At 34.1% G+C, this 11,943-nt stretch overlaps 2 non-coding genes across 2 annotated transcripts; both read left to right on the top strand.

Annotated features, from left to right (window-relative positions):
- Positions 1-1,382: 1,382 nt before the first annotated feature.
- On the top strand, positions 1,383-1,454 carry LOC143547580 (small nucleolar RNA snoR64a). The gene has a single exon (XR_013137792.1). It is a non-coding gene; the product is annotated as a small nucleolar RNA snoR64a (small nucleolar RNA).
- Positions 1,455-1,522: 68 nt separating this feature from the next.
- LOC143547581 (small nucleolar RNA snoR20a) lies at positions 1,523-1,615 on the top strand. Its single transcript, XR_013137793.1, has one exon. It is a non-coding gene; the product is annotated as a small nucleolar RNA snoR20a (small nucleolar RNA).
- The last annotated feature ends 10,328 nt before the right edge of the window (positions 1,616-11,943 follow it).

The raw sequence follows: 11,943 nt of genomic DNA, 5'->3' as shown, positions 1-11,943 counted from the left end.
GACTTGGTGTTAGGTAGGTCACCAATAAGACAAAAGTTGAAGTAATTAAAAAAATTAGAAAAAAAAATAAATTCACGCCACTCTAAATTGGCAACCTGGTTGGTGGAGCAACTTGGGTTGCAACCCAAACTCAAATGGTTCTCATGTCACATGCCATAAAATAATTAGTTGCAACCCAAAATTTTTAACTACTAATTCACCCAATAATTTATTTACTTAAATAGCTTTTAATATGTAACTTCAAAATAAAATATAAATATAGTATATATTAACTTTTTTTTTTCACATCTTAATACAATTTTTTTAAAATAACCGACTTATTTCAAAATATGTATGAATTTTTTAATATGGTTCCAATACAAAACTATTGGTTTGCAAACTTATTATTTTTAAAATGTATTTTTTTACATGTTAAAGAATCATAAATCATATTTATTTAATAAAAAAATTTGTTTAGGTTGAGTTTGGTTATGTTGTGAATAAAGATGGTTTTATTGTTTTTTTTTTTAATTTTTATTTAGGAGGTGTGGGTTTTTTTTTTTGGGGGAGGGGGTTGTGAAGGAATGAAATGAATAATTTTCATTCTTTTGTCTTTTTGATTAACCTATGGAATGAATGAATTGTAATTTTGTTTTTTATTTTGTTTGGTAGAACCAAAAAAAAAAAAACACAAGAATGAAATAGAAATGGTAAAAATGCTCCTATCTCAAATAAACCTGCAATGATGACAGTGGTGGTGGCACCGGCGTCGGTGACGGTGGTAGTGATGGTGATGGCAGTATTGGCGATTAGGTGGTCGTAGTGGCAACTGTGGTGATGGTTGTCAGATGTCGTTGTTGAGAGATGGTGAAAGAGAAATATAATGAAAAAAAAAAGATAAGAGCAGATGAATAAGAATAAATGGTTTTGATGAAATGAAATTTCTAATGTAATAATTGATTCCATTATGTTTCATACAAAACACCACCTTAATTATTATGTTTAGAATGATATGATATCCATTTCGCCTAAATACCTAATAAGATATTCAATCTAACCAATTGACATTTGAGTCAAAACAAAGAAAACGTTTTTAAAAGAAGTAAAAATTTCATTTTCCTATTCGTATCTTACATTATCATTTTATAAAAACTGTTCCAGCCCAATAAAAGTCGAAAAACAAGTAGCCCAAAGTTAAACTGGGCTTGAATCAAACCCTTGCTGATAAAAACACGTTCTATAAGTAAATAAATAATAATCAATTTACACATATTCGAAACCCTAATTTCTTCATCGTCTTATAAATGACCCGCCGTTTTTCTAAATCCACTAAGCCATCGAATGCTTGCATCTTCTTCTTTTGTTCTTTTGAATTCAAATCTCAAATATGGCAAATGATGTGTTTATTATTGAGTTGAATACTCGCATTTTTTGTGGGTTTTGTGATTTTGACTCTGAATAGGAAGATCTGATGCCTTTCTTTTTTCAACTGTTCAAAACTTTTAATTTCCAAGGTTTTTAATATTGTTGTATTTGTTTGTTGGCCAGTGATGACAGTTTATTGAAATGGTTGACTGATAAGCAAGATTGTATGCTTGCTGGCTGTTGAAAATCGTGAACTAGGACGGTCTGAGGCTAATTTGTATCATTTTTTTTCCTTTTTGATGTCCTTTTGTATGTGGGTTGCGGATGAAGATAACATATATTTAACAGTTATCCCTTTCTGATAAATCATGATTGTATAAATTTGATCTGACTCATACCCTCATCTTTTTATTGATTTTTTAGTTATAGCATTTTTGTTGAAAAGTTTAACTGGTTTAAAATTTTTGTTTTTTTATTATAGTCTCTATGGTATGATATATGCAAGTTAAGTTTATGTTTTTTCAGTTTTTCATTGATTTATACGTTGTTGATTGATTTAATGTATTTACAATGTGAAATGGGCAGTTTGTATCTAATAAATTGCGACTTTTAAAATCAACTTTTGAGTTAAATGTATTCGAAACGTTGAATTGAAATATGTCATTTTCTAAAGTTATGTTCACGGTCTTTTGTTGGAAGAATCAGTGTTGCGAAATAGAGATTTTGTTTTTGATTTGAAAGTATTTAGGTTTGTGTTTTTGCTAAAAACAAAACTACTGTTGGTGATTTTTATTTGTCTGTTATTTTGTGAAAATTGGATTGGACTATTGTGCTTGGTTTGATATACAATTGTTTTATGGTACCACAGTTTTGTTGAAATTTTACAACTTAACAAATTGCCACTATCATTTTTTTCTGCAAACTGCATTTTCGTTTTAAGAAAAAAAATCCTAGTTTGTATTGATGCTCAATTTGTTTTTTGAGTTTGAAAAAGGATTGTGATACAGGTAATGTGTGGAGGTAATGGTACGCCGTGTAACCCGTGTTTGGATGAATTTTTTGAAGTAGATAGATTGTTGCAATTGATATACTGAAAAACATTCTAAGAATTTTTTTAATCAGTTCACATCCTTAGAATTTATGGGAATGATCGTTACCATCACATCATTAAAAAACGAATTAATTTTATGTGAAAATAAATTAGGCCACCTATCTTGGGGATAGAGATGGTGTTACAATGTTGTTTGAAAAGCATGCACTCTGTCTATATTGACACTAATGCAAGCAGCTTCTAGTTACACAACCAGCCAGCTGGTTTTGCCTAGAAGTTAAACTTTTGTAATTTTCATGTGTACAACAAATTTAGAAAACATACACGCAAATTTCAAGATTATACACAATCTCAATAAACTGTCAAATAAAAAATATCAAAAAACTAATTATGCTACCCTAAAAGCCACCACAGCTCACCCGCACCACTGTTTCTAAACCAGAAACGATAGATGATTGTTATCATAGGCTCAGATACCCGCATTCAAGTAAACTGATAAAGACCACACTCATAATCAGCAACCCTAACAGCCCATTATCAACACAAATCGACCACCGCCAAGGGTTTCTAATCTAACCCGACAACAGTGGATCGACTATCATTGTTAGATACATGATCATCATATCCGTAGTCAACCAAAATGACAAAAACACAGGACTAACAATTGGCAGCCGGTGAGCTACATACCACAATTGGGAACCACAAACATCAACCACCACCACGAATCCACCGCTGCCAAGGGTTCCGTATCAAAACCTACGGGTTCCCTACGGGTGCACCGCTGCTGCTTAGGGTTTTGTAACAGAAACCGGCAACAGTATATGAGGCACGTACCCCACCCCATCTACGGATAAACGGTCGACAACAAAACCGACATTGAAAGAACAGTTAGCCACCACACCACCGCCATAGAACGTTCACAACCACCACGTTGTTGCCACCAAGGGTTCGAGTCGGAACCCGACACCGACGCTATAGCGGACATATGAATATGATTATACCGGCAACATGGAAATAAGAGCGTGTGATGGCATTCATGGAGGAAAGAAACTGAGGAGAGAAGCTGATGAAATTAGAAGATGAAGATGAGTTAGAGATGTATACACGTGTGGTATTCAGGTGAATTGTTAAAATAGAAAGGTGTGTGGTAGAAATGAAGAGTTAATATACACGCGTATGGTCATAAGTTGAAGTTTTCATGAACAATACTTTTAGTGAAAGAGTTAAAACTTAGTTTTTGATATATATAAAATGTCATTGAAAAAACTGAGAAGAAATAAAAAAAAATTGAAGAATTATAATAATCTAACAATAAGTTGATTGAAAAAAAAAATAAAAGTTATTAGATTTAGTGAAAAAAAAATATTTATAAGTTATTGATTTTAACTTCGTTTGGATCAGTGGCGACCACTAACTCATACAACCATCTCCATTACACTTTTAGGAGGAAATCCATTATAGATGGGTAAGCCCCAAAAAACCTTTCAATTTTAGATTGAAGTTTATGATGTCTTATCTCAACCATTTAAGTATAAATAATTTTTAAGAAGCACCGGTTTAATAAATATATTTCTGTACTAGTTATTTAATTTTATTTTCTAAAACTATTAATTGCATAATGATTAATGCCTTTATTGATAGTTGATATACATTTATTTCTACGTTGAATTGTCCCCTTTTCAAGTCAATTCTAAAGCATTAGAATATGCCGTATAAATTTTGAGAGGAAAATTAACGTATAAATTAAATTACTGTGTTAATAGTGAGAATCAAGTAGAGTATTAATATATACAAGCAGTGTATATCTATACTATATATAATACACCAAACAAGGGTAAATTAAGACATTTTGGTTTTAAGGGATTCACAAATCAATTAACATATGGTACACCCTTTAATGCATATAAGATAAGGGCAAACTTGCCAACAACTAAAAGAGGTTATTAAACAGTTACATCATTGACCATCGAAGCAAACCCCCCTCATTATTTTTAAATATTAATAACTTTTTCATGTGCTAATATTTTTTTAAGGAAATTATACCATAAAAACGAGCATGTTTTTATCTTTAATTTGAGTATCATATTGTTGTAGTTTTTTCATTTAAAAAATATCATTTTACGTATGGGCGTTTGCTGACTGGTTTTAAAGAATTTTAAATTAAACCGTGGGTCAAACCGTTAGTAACCGGTTTTGTCGTCGAAAACCGAAACGAACCTTTGAAAATTGAAAACGACCGGCCAAAAGTTAATGAAAAAATAAATGGTGAAATCAAACCAATGACCGGTTTGACCGTTTTTCAGTTTCAAATCGAAAAACGAACATCCATAAACTTGTTAGATGATTACAAAATGTATGTGTTTCCCGCTGCATCGCGGGGGCACTCGTCTAGTATGTAATTATATCATAGAGTAATTATGTAATTACACTAGGATATAATTACACTATGATGTAATTACATAATTACTTTACTTATATATATTATAACTTTACTTAATTCTCACAATTAGCATGTTAAATTCATTTGTATTTGATCCAAACCCGATATTTTTATACATAAAATTTATGTATATATTTGTAACAGTTAACTTATTCTACAAAGGGTAACAAAAATGAGAATGATAGAGAAGTCATAATTTATTGTCATGTGTCAAGTTGTTGGATCCCGATGTATCAATCCAATAACAATAACAGATCTCAGATCTGTGTATAATCGATTAATACCTTAACTATAGATCTAGCTCATAATTACCTAAGTTTCAGTGTTATATATGTTTATATATTATCAGTATATGTATATAAGTAATTTGTATAATATTAGTATGAAGATCGAGAGAAGATTCGGACAGGGTTTCGTTAATTAACTCTCAAAACTTAACATTAAATGTGAACAGTGTTCACTATATATATAAAATAGGTCTGGTTCGCTAACATCCCCTAGCGAACCAGACGCTACTTCGTTACATACATTAATAAACAGAATAACTTAACGAATCACCCCTGATTTGTTAACATCCCCTAACGAATCAGGAGTGATAAATAACCTAAGTCTTAGTTCGCTAAACATCCTTAGCGAACTAGACATTACATTAACGAACTAGATAATAAATTAATTGTTTATTACATTAAACATAAAACAAAACGTTAATGATAATTACAAAGACTCAAGACGCGAAACCGTGCACTAACAGACACCCCCTCGTCTTGAGCTCTTTGTCTTTAAGTTACTTGAAGCGCTTAGACTGCCAGTCTCTGCAACTATGAATTCCATTTTCATGACAAACACGCACAACGCGTTGAAATTGCATAGCCAGGTCGTAGTCTTCATTGCGCTCGATCAGATCCTGTTTCCTGTGTAGCACGTCATTGTCTGTCTCTGATAAATTAACCAACGACATCGGGTCGATTATCTTGATAAGCTCGGTCTTCAGTCCTTTACCAAGACAATGACGGCCTCGCCAGTACGATTGTCATAATACCAGCGGTTGAACGAGAGATGCATCTATTGGGGCATCGTCTTCACAGGAACCCGCTTCATCGTCTTTGGCTACTTTACCTTAAGGACAAGTTTCTTCCAGCCAGTCCTTGGATCAATCTCGTCAATACGTTTGCGTCTCGGGACCTGGGGCTTGAAGAACTTGAAGCCATGATTAACCTCGAACAGTAAGTGTTGATGAAACCACTCAGCTGTCCGGTAACCACCACGATTGATAAATGGACGTCTCGCGAGGGTACGAACATCCCAACGCGGTAAAGTAAGAACATCCATTATCGTCTCGTAGTACTGGATCTCCTTCTCCCATTTAATTATACATACTTTAAGCTCAGAATCATAAAGCCATGAGACAATATCACCATGTACCTTGGAAACAGTCTTGAAGGATGTCACTTGGTTTTCCTTAACCCATGCAGCAACTGTGTCTTTCCATTCTTGATCAACATATCGATACGCACTGATAATTTTACCCACTTTCTGGCGTTTGAACCATCTTGCAATATCATCATCAGTTATGACTTCAAGTGAATGAACTGTCCGCTTACACTTCAACACCTTTTCCAATTCATCCTCTTTTTCTTTAAACGATTGCTCATCGAATACTGGAGCACCTTGATCAACATTAGTGTGTTGAAACAAGTCAGGGTACTCTTCAGCAGTGACGTCTTCCATCTCGATATCCTCGTCTTCATAAATGAAATCCATATTCATCTGAATAGACGGATCATCTTCTAAACCTTCCTCATTCACCACTTCAACGTCAGGCTCAGTTTCTAACACGGTCAACTGTTCGTCATTCAACCCAAGCAGTATGGAAATCTGCTCCCGTGTCAGAGACCTATCAACAAACTCACCAATCTCTATCTCATCTCTATTCACCACACTCCTAACCATCCCCGATCCATCCATAAATATCACAGTATTAGCCGCAATCATCTCAATTGGCTTAGCGGCAGTTGGATCCTGATATATAATAATCTATTTACCCGAGTCCTCATTGCCACTTGTACCATCACCGGAAGATGAGCGTGCGATTGTTTAGGCTCAACTCCTGCACCAGACTCATCAGGATCTTGATCATCATTTCTAAGTTTCTTTAGGGCATCTTCTTTGCAAGTCAACTGCAAGATTAATTCTTCTTGTTCTTTCATTTTCACCCCCTGAGACTCAACAATCGCCCGCAGCGCTTTAGTCTCCTTCTGACAGAATGAGATATAACTCATCATCCGTTTTTGATTCTCCATAAGACGTTCTTGATTCTGACGGTCGGTTGCCATTTGATTTTCATAAAGGTGGAGAATATTCAACAGCATCTCAGTCTGACGGTTTGGTGGCAAGTTGTATAGTGATGGATGAACAGGTTGGATTGGTCACCGAGGCCGAGTGATTCTAATGAAAGAGACATCACTGGGAGGAGGAGGGGTAGGAGGAAGAGGAGGAGGAGGCCTCATAGATGGTGTTGAAGGGACAGTAGATAATGTAGCAGGAGGCCTTGGTATCTCAGATAACGCCATTTGAGGGATTAAACCAAGCCTTTCATGGGACACCAACGTCGTTGTCAATGTAAGCATCGGAGTGCTAGTAGTAGGCGACACTACCGAGCGTTGAGGCTTTGATTGACGAGGAGGTGGTACACCAATAATTACCCCAGCCCCGGCTGAAACACGTCTTTTCTTCGATGGCTCTCCAGTTGCCACCGCTTTCCCTTTCCTCTTTCGTTCTTGTTGAGCTGCAATGGTGGCAGCTAACGCAATATTTACTGCCTCTTGTTTCTCTTGAAAGGCAGCGTCACCAGCTCCACCATCACCATCATTTCCATCATCATTCCCATCATCATCGTTCCCACCTTCTCCCCCTTCACGTTCGGAATCCGAGTCGTCGTGGATCCAACGTTCATCAGGAGGACATACATAGTTAGGATTAATGATACGACCAATCATTCGTTTATTTGCTGGCCTCCCTTTTCTATAAAGCGACATTCGATGAAAGGTATCGGCTGTCATATGTTCCATAGGGAGCACATCATTCACCAAGGTCTGATCAATAGCTAAATTAGGTATCAAATCTTGAATAATCAACTGCAAGAAACGAGGATACATTAAAAATTTCTTCGACTGAATTGTTTGCTGAACTTGTTCTTTCAAATGATCGAAGACGAGCTTAGAGAAGTTAAACGGCTTGTTCAGAATTAAAGCGACAAAGGCTGATTGCAAACTGAGTCGACATTCGTCAAAACCGCCACGACGACCACTCATACAATGAATAAGAGCATGGAGAAGATACTTGTATGGTGGGCATAATCCATTCTTGTTCAACATAGATTTATCAATATCTCCAACATAACGCACACGTGTAAACAAACCCTTGACCAGTTGCTTGTCAAATTCACCCGGGTTGTTATCATTATCATTAAATCGAAGCACACGCCGAATTACTTCAACATCAATCGTAATAGGAGTTTGATTAATCATTGCTCGAATATGTTTCTCCACCTCCACATACTTAGCTGTAGCCCAAAACTGCCTGATAATACTCAGATACACCTTAGGTCGAGCAGTAATGGTGTAATGTATCACTGACCGTCTTAGAAAAGCCAACATATCTCCAAATGTAGCTATATCAGCCACATCTGAGTCAACATAAGCACATATGTTGTGCTTTTTGTCATAAGGTAATAAAATAACATCCTCTTGCTGAACTTGAGGTGGTTGCTCATGTGGTGGTTGTTCTTGTTGCCCTTGATCAGCAACCGGTGGATCTTGATTTACTTGATCAGCCATTTTTACTGTATAAGTATAAACAAATATAAGGAATGTGAAGATGTAATATACATTTAGGATATATATATATATATATCTATTTATTTATAAATGGTGTATTTAATTTCATATGATATGTGTAATTAATGTATTTACGCGTTTAGACGGTTTGAATAAATTAGTTAATTGAAAAGATAAATAAATTTAATCAAATAAATCAAACTAAATGTCATTCGTGTGATTGTCACTATGATTCGTTACCATCCAGTAACGAATCAAGCAATTCGCTATCAGGTAAATAAGTTAACGAAAGAGACACAGCGAATCGACTATAAGAGTTTAACTAACTGAAGTCTAGTTCGTTACAGATTTGGTGAATCCATATTTGATTTGTTAAGAAACTGATTCACTGAGCTAGTTCATGTATTTCCTTAACAAATTGGACACGAAACAGTTCCAATTCGCCAAGGATAACGAATGGTCAATAATTTAGACTTAATCTTTAACTCGCATAGTCAAAGTTAAAATTAATATGAACAACCGATGGTCAACTGGACAAAACCAGACTCAATTAGCACATGCTAATCGTCAAGTAATCAAAAATATATAGTTGTCTAACTCGGAATCTCGATCCGAAGCACATGATGCTAAGATTAAGGCTTAGCACCATAACCCAAATAAGAACATTCAATAAAGTAAACAGAGTCTAAACCCGGAAACAATAATCATTCAATCGACCTGGCAAACAATAATCAATCGTTGATTAAAGTCTACCAAGGGTATCAGAATCGTATTCCGATCACATTGAAACATAAATAAGCTACATTAACAGAGTATATCATAAATAAATTAGGGTTTTGAACTCGGAAAACCCTTAGAACACAAAAACCCATAATTAGTCTATTAATACACCGTCATTTTTGACGAAAATCACATCGCCGTGATTGTTTATACCTTAGTAACACAATGATATTAGTGAAAGATCAAAATATGAAGGTCGAAAATCAGAGAAAAAATTTGAAAAAGGTGACTTTAAGGTGAAGAAAGATGATGAGCAGTGAAAGGACTGTTCGTTTGCTTTGTCTTATATAGCCTTACACGTTTCCCGATGTACCTTATGTACGAATCAAACGATTCGTTTGAATCTTAAACAACGAATTAGACAATTCGCTATTCCAATTCGTTGCCTCAGAGTAGCGAACAAGATGTAAGTCGTGTCTTGATTCGTTAAATATATGTATAACGAAATAGAAATGATTCGTTACAGAGTGCGGAAGCGAATTAGGTGAACGAACTAGAAATTAGTTCGCTAAAGAATCACCTAGTTCGTTATCCATACTTAACGAAGTAGCTTTTAACGAATTAACAGTTTATTTAATTTTAACTTAAATAGTTAAATGAAATAATTAATTAAATAATGATCAATTAAAGAATTAACTTAAATAATAATGAAATATTTTTGATAATTGAATACTTTAAAAAAAAACGTTTCACTTTTACGAAACATAACTTAAAATCATTAAATAATATGTAAAGTGAAAAGAATAAAATATTTTTGGTATTTTGTAAAAAATTAAAGAATGTATTTACAAAGGAATATCCAAACATTAAAGAATAGACAATCTTTTTGTGTTTTTCAATGATTTATCAAAAGCAGTACATATTTTTGTATTTTTGTTGAGTTTGAGCAGAGAATCATATTGACCAAAATGCCCTTCCATCACAGTTCTATATTTCAACGATATTATGACTGGCGTTAAGTCGGTCATTGATATTGTTGTCCACTTAAATCTTATAACAAACCTTCGAGAATTTTTGTGATATGATTTATGATTCAATTAGCGCACAGAATATCAGAAACTATCAGCCCCTAATCTCGGTTCAAGCTTAATTTGATTTTTGCCAAATCACCCCAACTTGACTTAAACCATTATAATGTTGATCAAAATTTTGATACCAATTATTGAAATTTTGAGCAATGTATCAAGTTTCTTTTACTGTGAGTGAGTATGCAAGAGTCCATCTATCGGCTTACATATATTGTATCCCCTGGGGTCCGTTTCTTATTGGTATTGAGACGCACGCAAGGGAGGAACAATTGTATGACTAACAACGGATTTTGATCAAGTCAGTAATTTAGATTGTACGAAGTACAACAGTGATCAAGTTTAATGAATTTGGGTTTGCTCTAGAAAGAAAGTGAAATATTCATGCTTTTGAATACCCAGATGATTAAGCCGCATAAAGACTCATAGTGTCCAGAATCCTAACGCTTGTTATTTGCTTTATTATATTATTGTGTGATCAACAACTAAAAGGCTTGAGTATGATCGGTTATTACATTTCTGCCATCTTCATCGAGACGTTTGCTAGAGACTAACAGCTCTTTCAATTTGGTTTTTCTTTAAGTTTATATCACTTACTTTACCCTAGCAGCTTGTTTAAGACCTACCAATGCACCAAAGGTTAAGCACTCAGTCTTTTAAGCTTATTTCTTTCTGGATTTGGGTTCACATAATCAATGTACTATCATTTTCTCTTGTTGCTTCAAAAACTCAAAATTTTGAGGAGCAAAAAACAAAATGATTTTAATTGCCCCAGTTAATTTAAGTTTATCAATTAATGGCTATCCTATTCATCTACAAGTAGAGAACAGGACCAAAACATGCAAGCACGCTTCACAAACTTAAATAACTGACTAAATTTTCAGCTAAAAATAAAGTAGAAAGCTTAACGAACGCCCCAAGTACTATCCATTTGTCAGGTAAATGGCTAACCCGAAGATTTACAAGAAATTATCAGGACCAAACATATACAAGTATATGTCCTTCAAAATAAAAGCAAATGACATAATTTTCAGCGAACTTGAGCAAAAATCTTTTTGGGTTTTCTCTTTACAAACTAAAAACACAATCTTTTTGTCTTTTTCGGATTTTTCTTTACAAAACAAGAAAATTCACATTCTTTTTGACCTTTTCAGAATTTTCTGTACAAACAGAAATCACAATCTTTTTGGTATTTTCTAATTTTAAAATGTTTTTGGGTTTTCAAATATTAGAATAAAATAAGAAAGAAAAACAAGAAAGAACACAATATTTTTGAATTTTCAAAGTTTTCTAATGTTTTTGGGTTTCATCTATACCAACAAAAAGCACAATATTTTTGTATTTTCTAGAATTCACCCCCTAAAACCTAAATACAACAAATTTTACACTAGAACAAAAACTAAAATAAAGATAATCATCCTAATTTTAGGATCTCAGCAAGGGTCTTCAATCCATTTAAACCAAGCA

Source organism: Bidens hawaiensis, unplaced genomic scaffold, assembly GCF_021521415.1.
Source record: "Bidens hawaiensis isolate Kalapana, Puna unplaced genomic scaffold, B.hawaiensis_p1.1 tig00014741_1, whole genome shotgun sequence".
Lineage (NCBI taxonomy): Eukaryota > Viridiplantae > Streptophyta > Magnoliopsida > Asterales > Asteraceae > Bidens > Bidens hawaiensis.
Note: the sequence above shows the minus strand (reverse complement) of the source record. Positions and strands in the feature narration are given on the sequence as shown.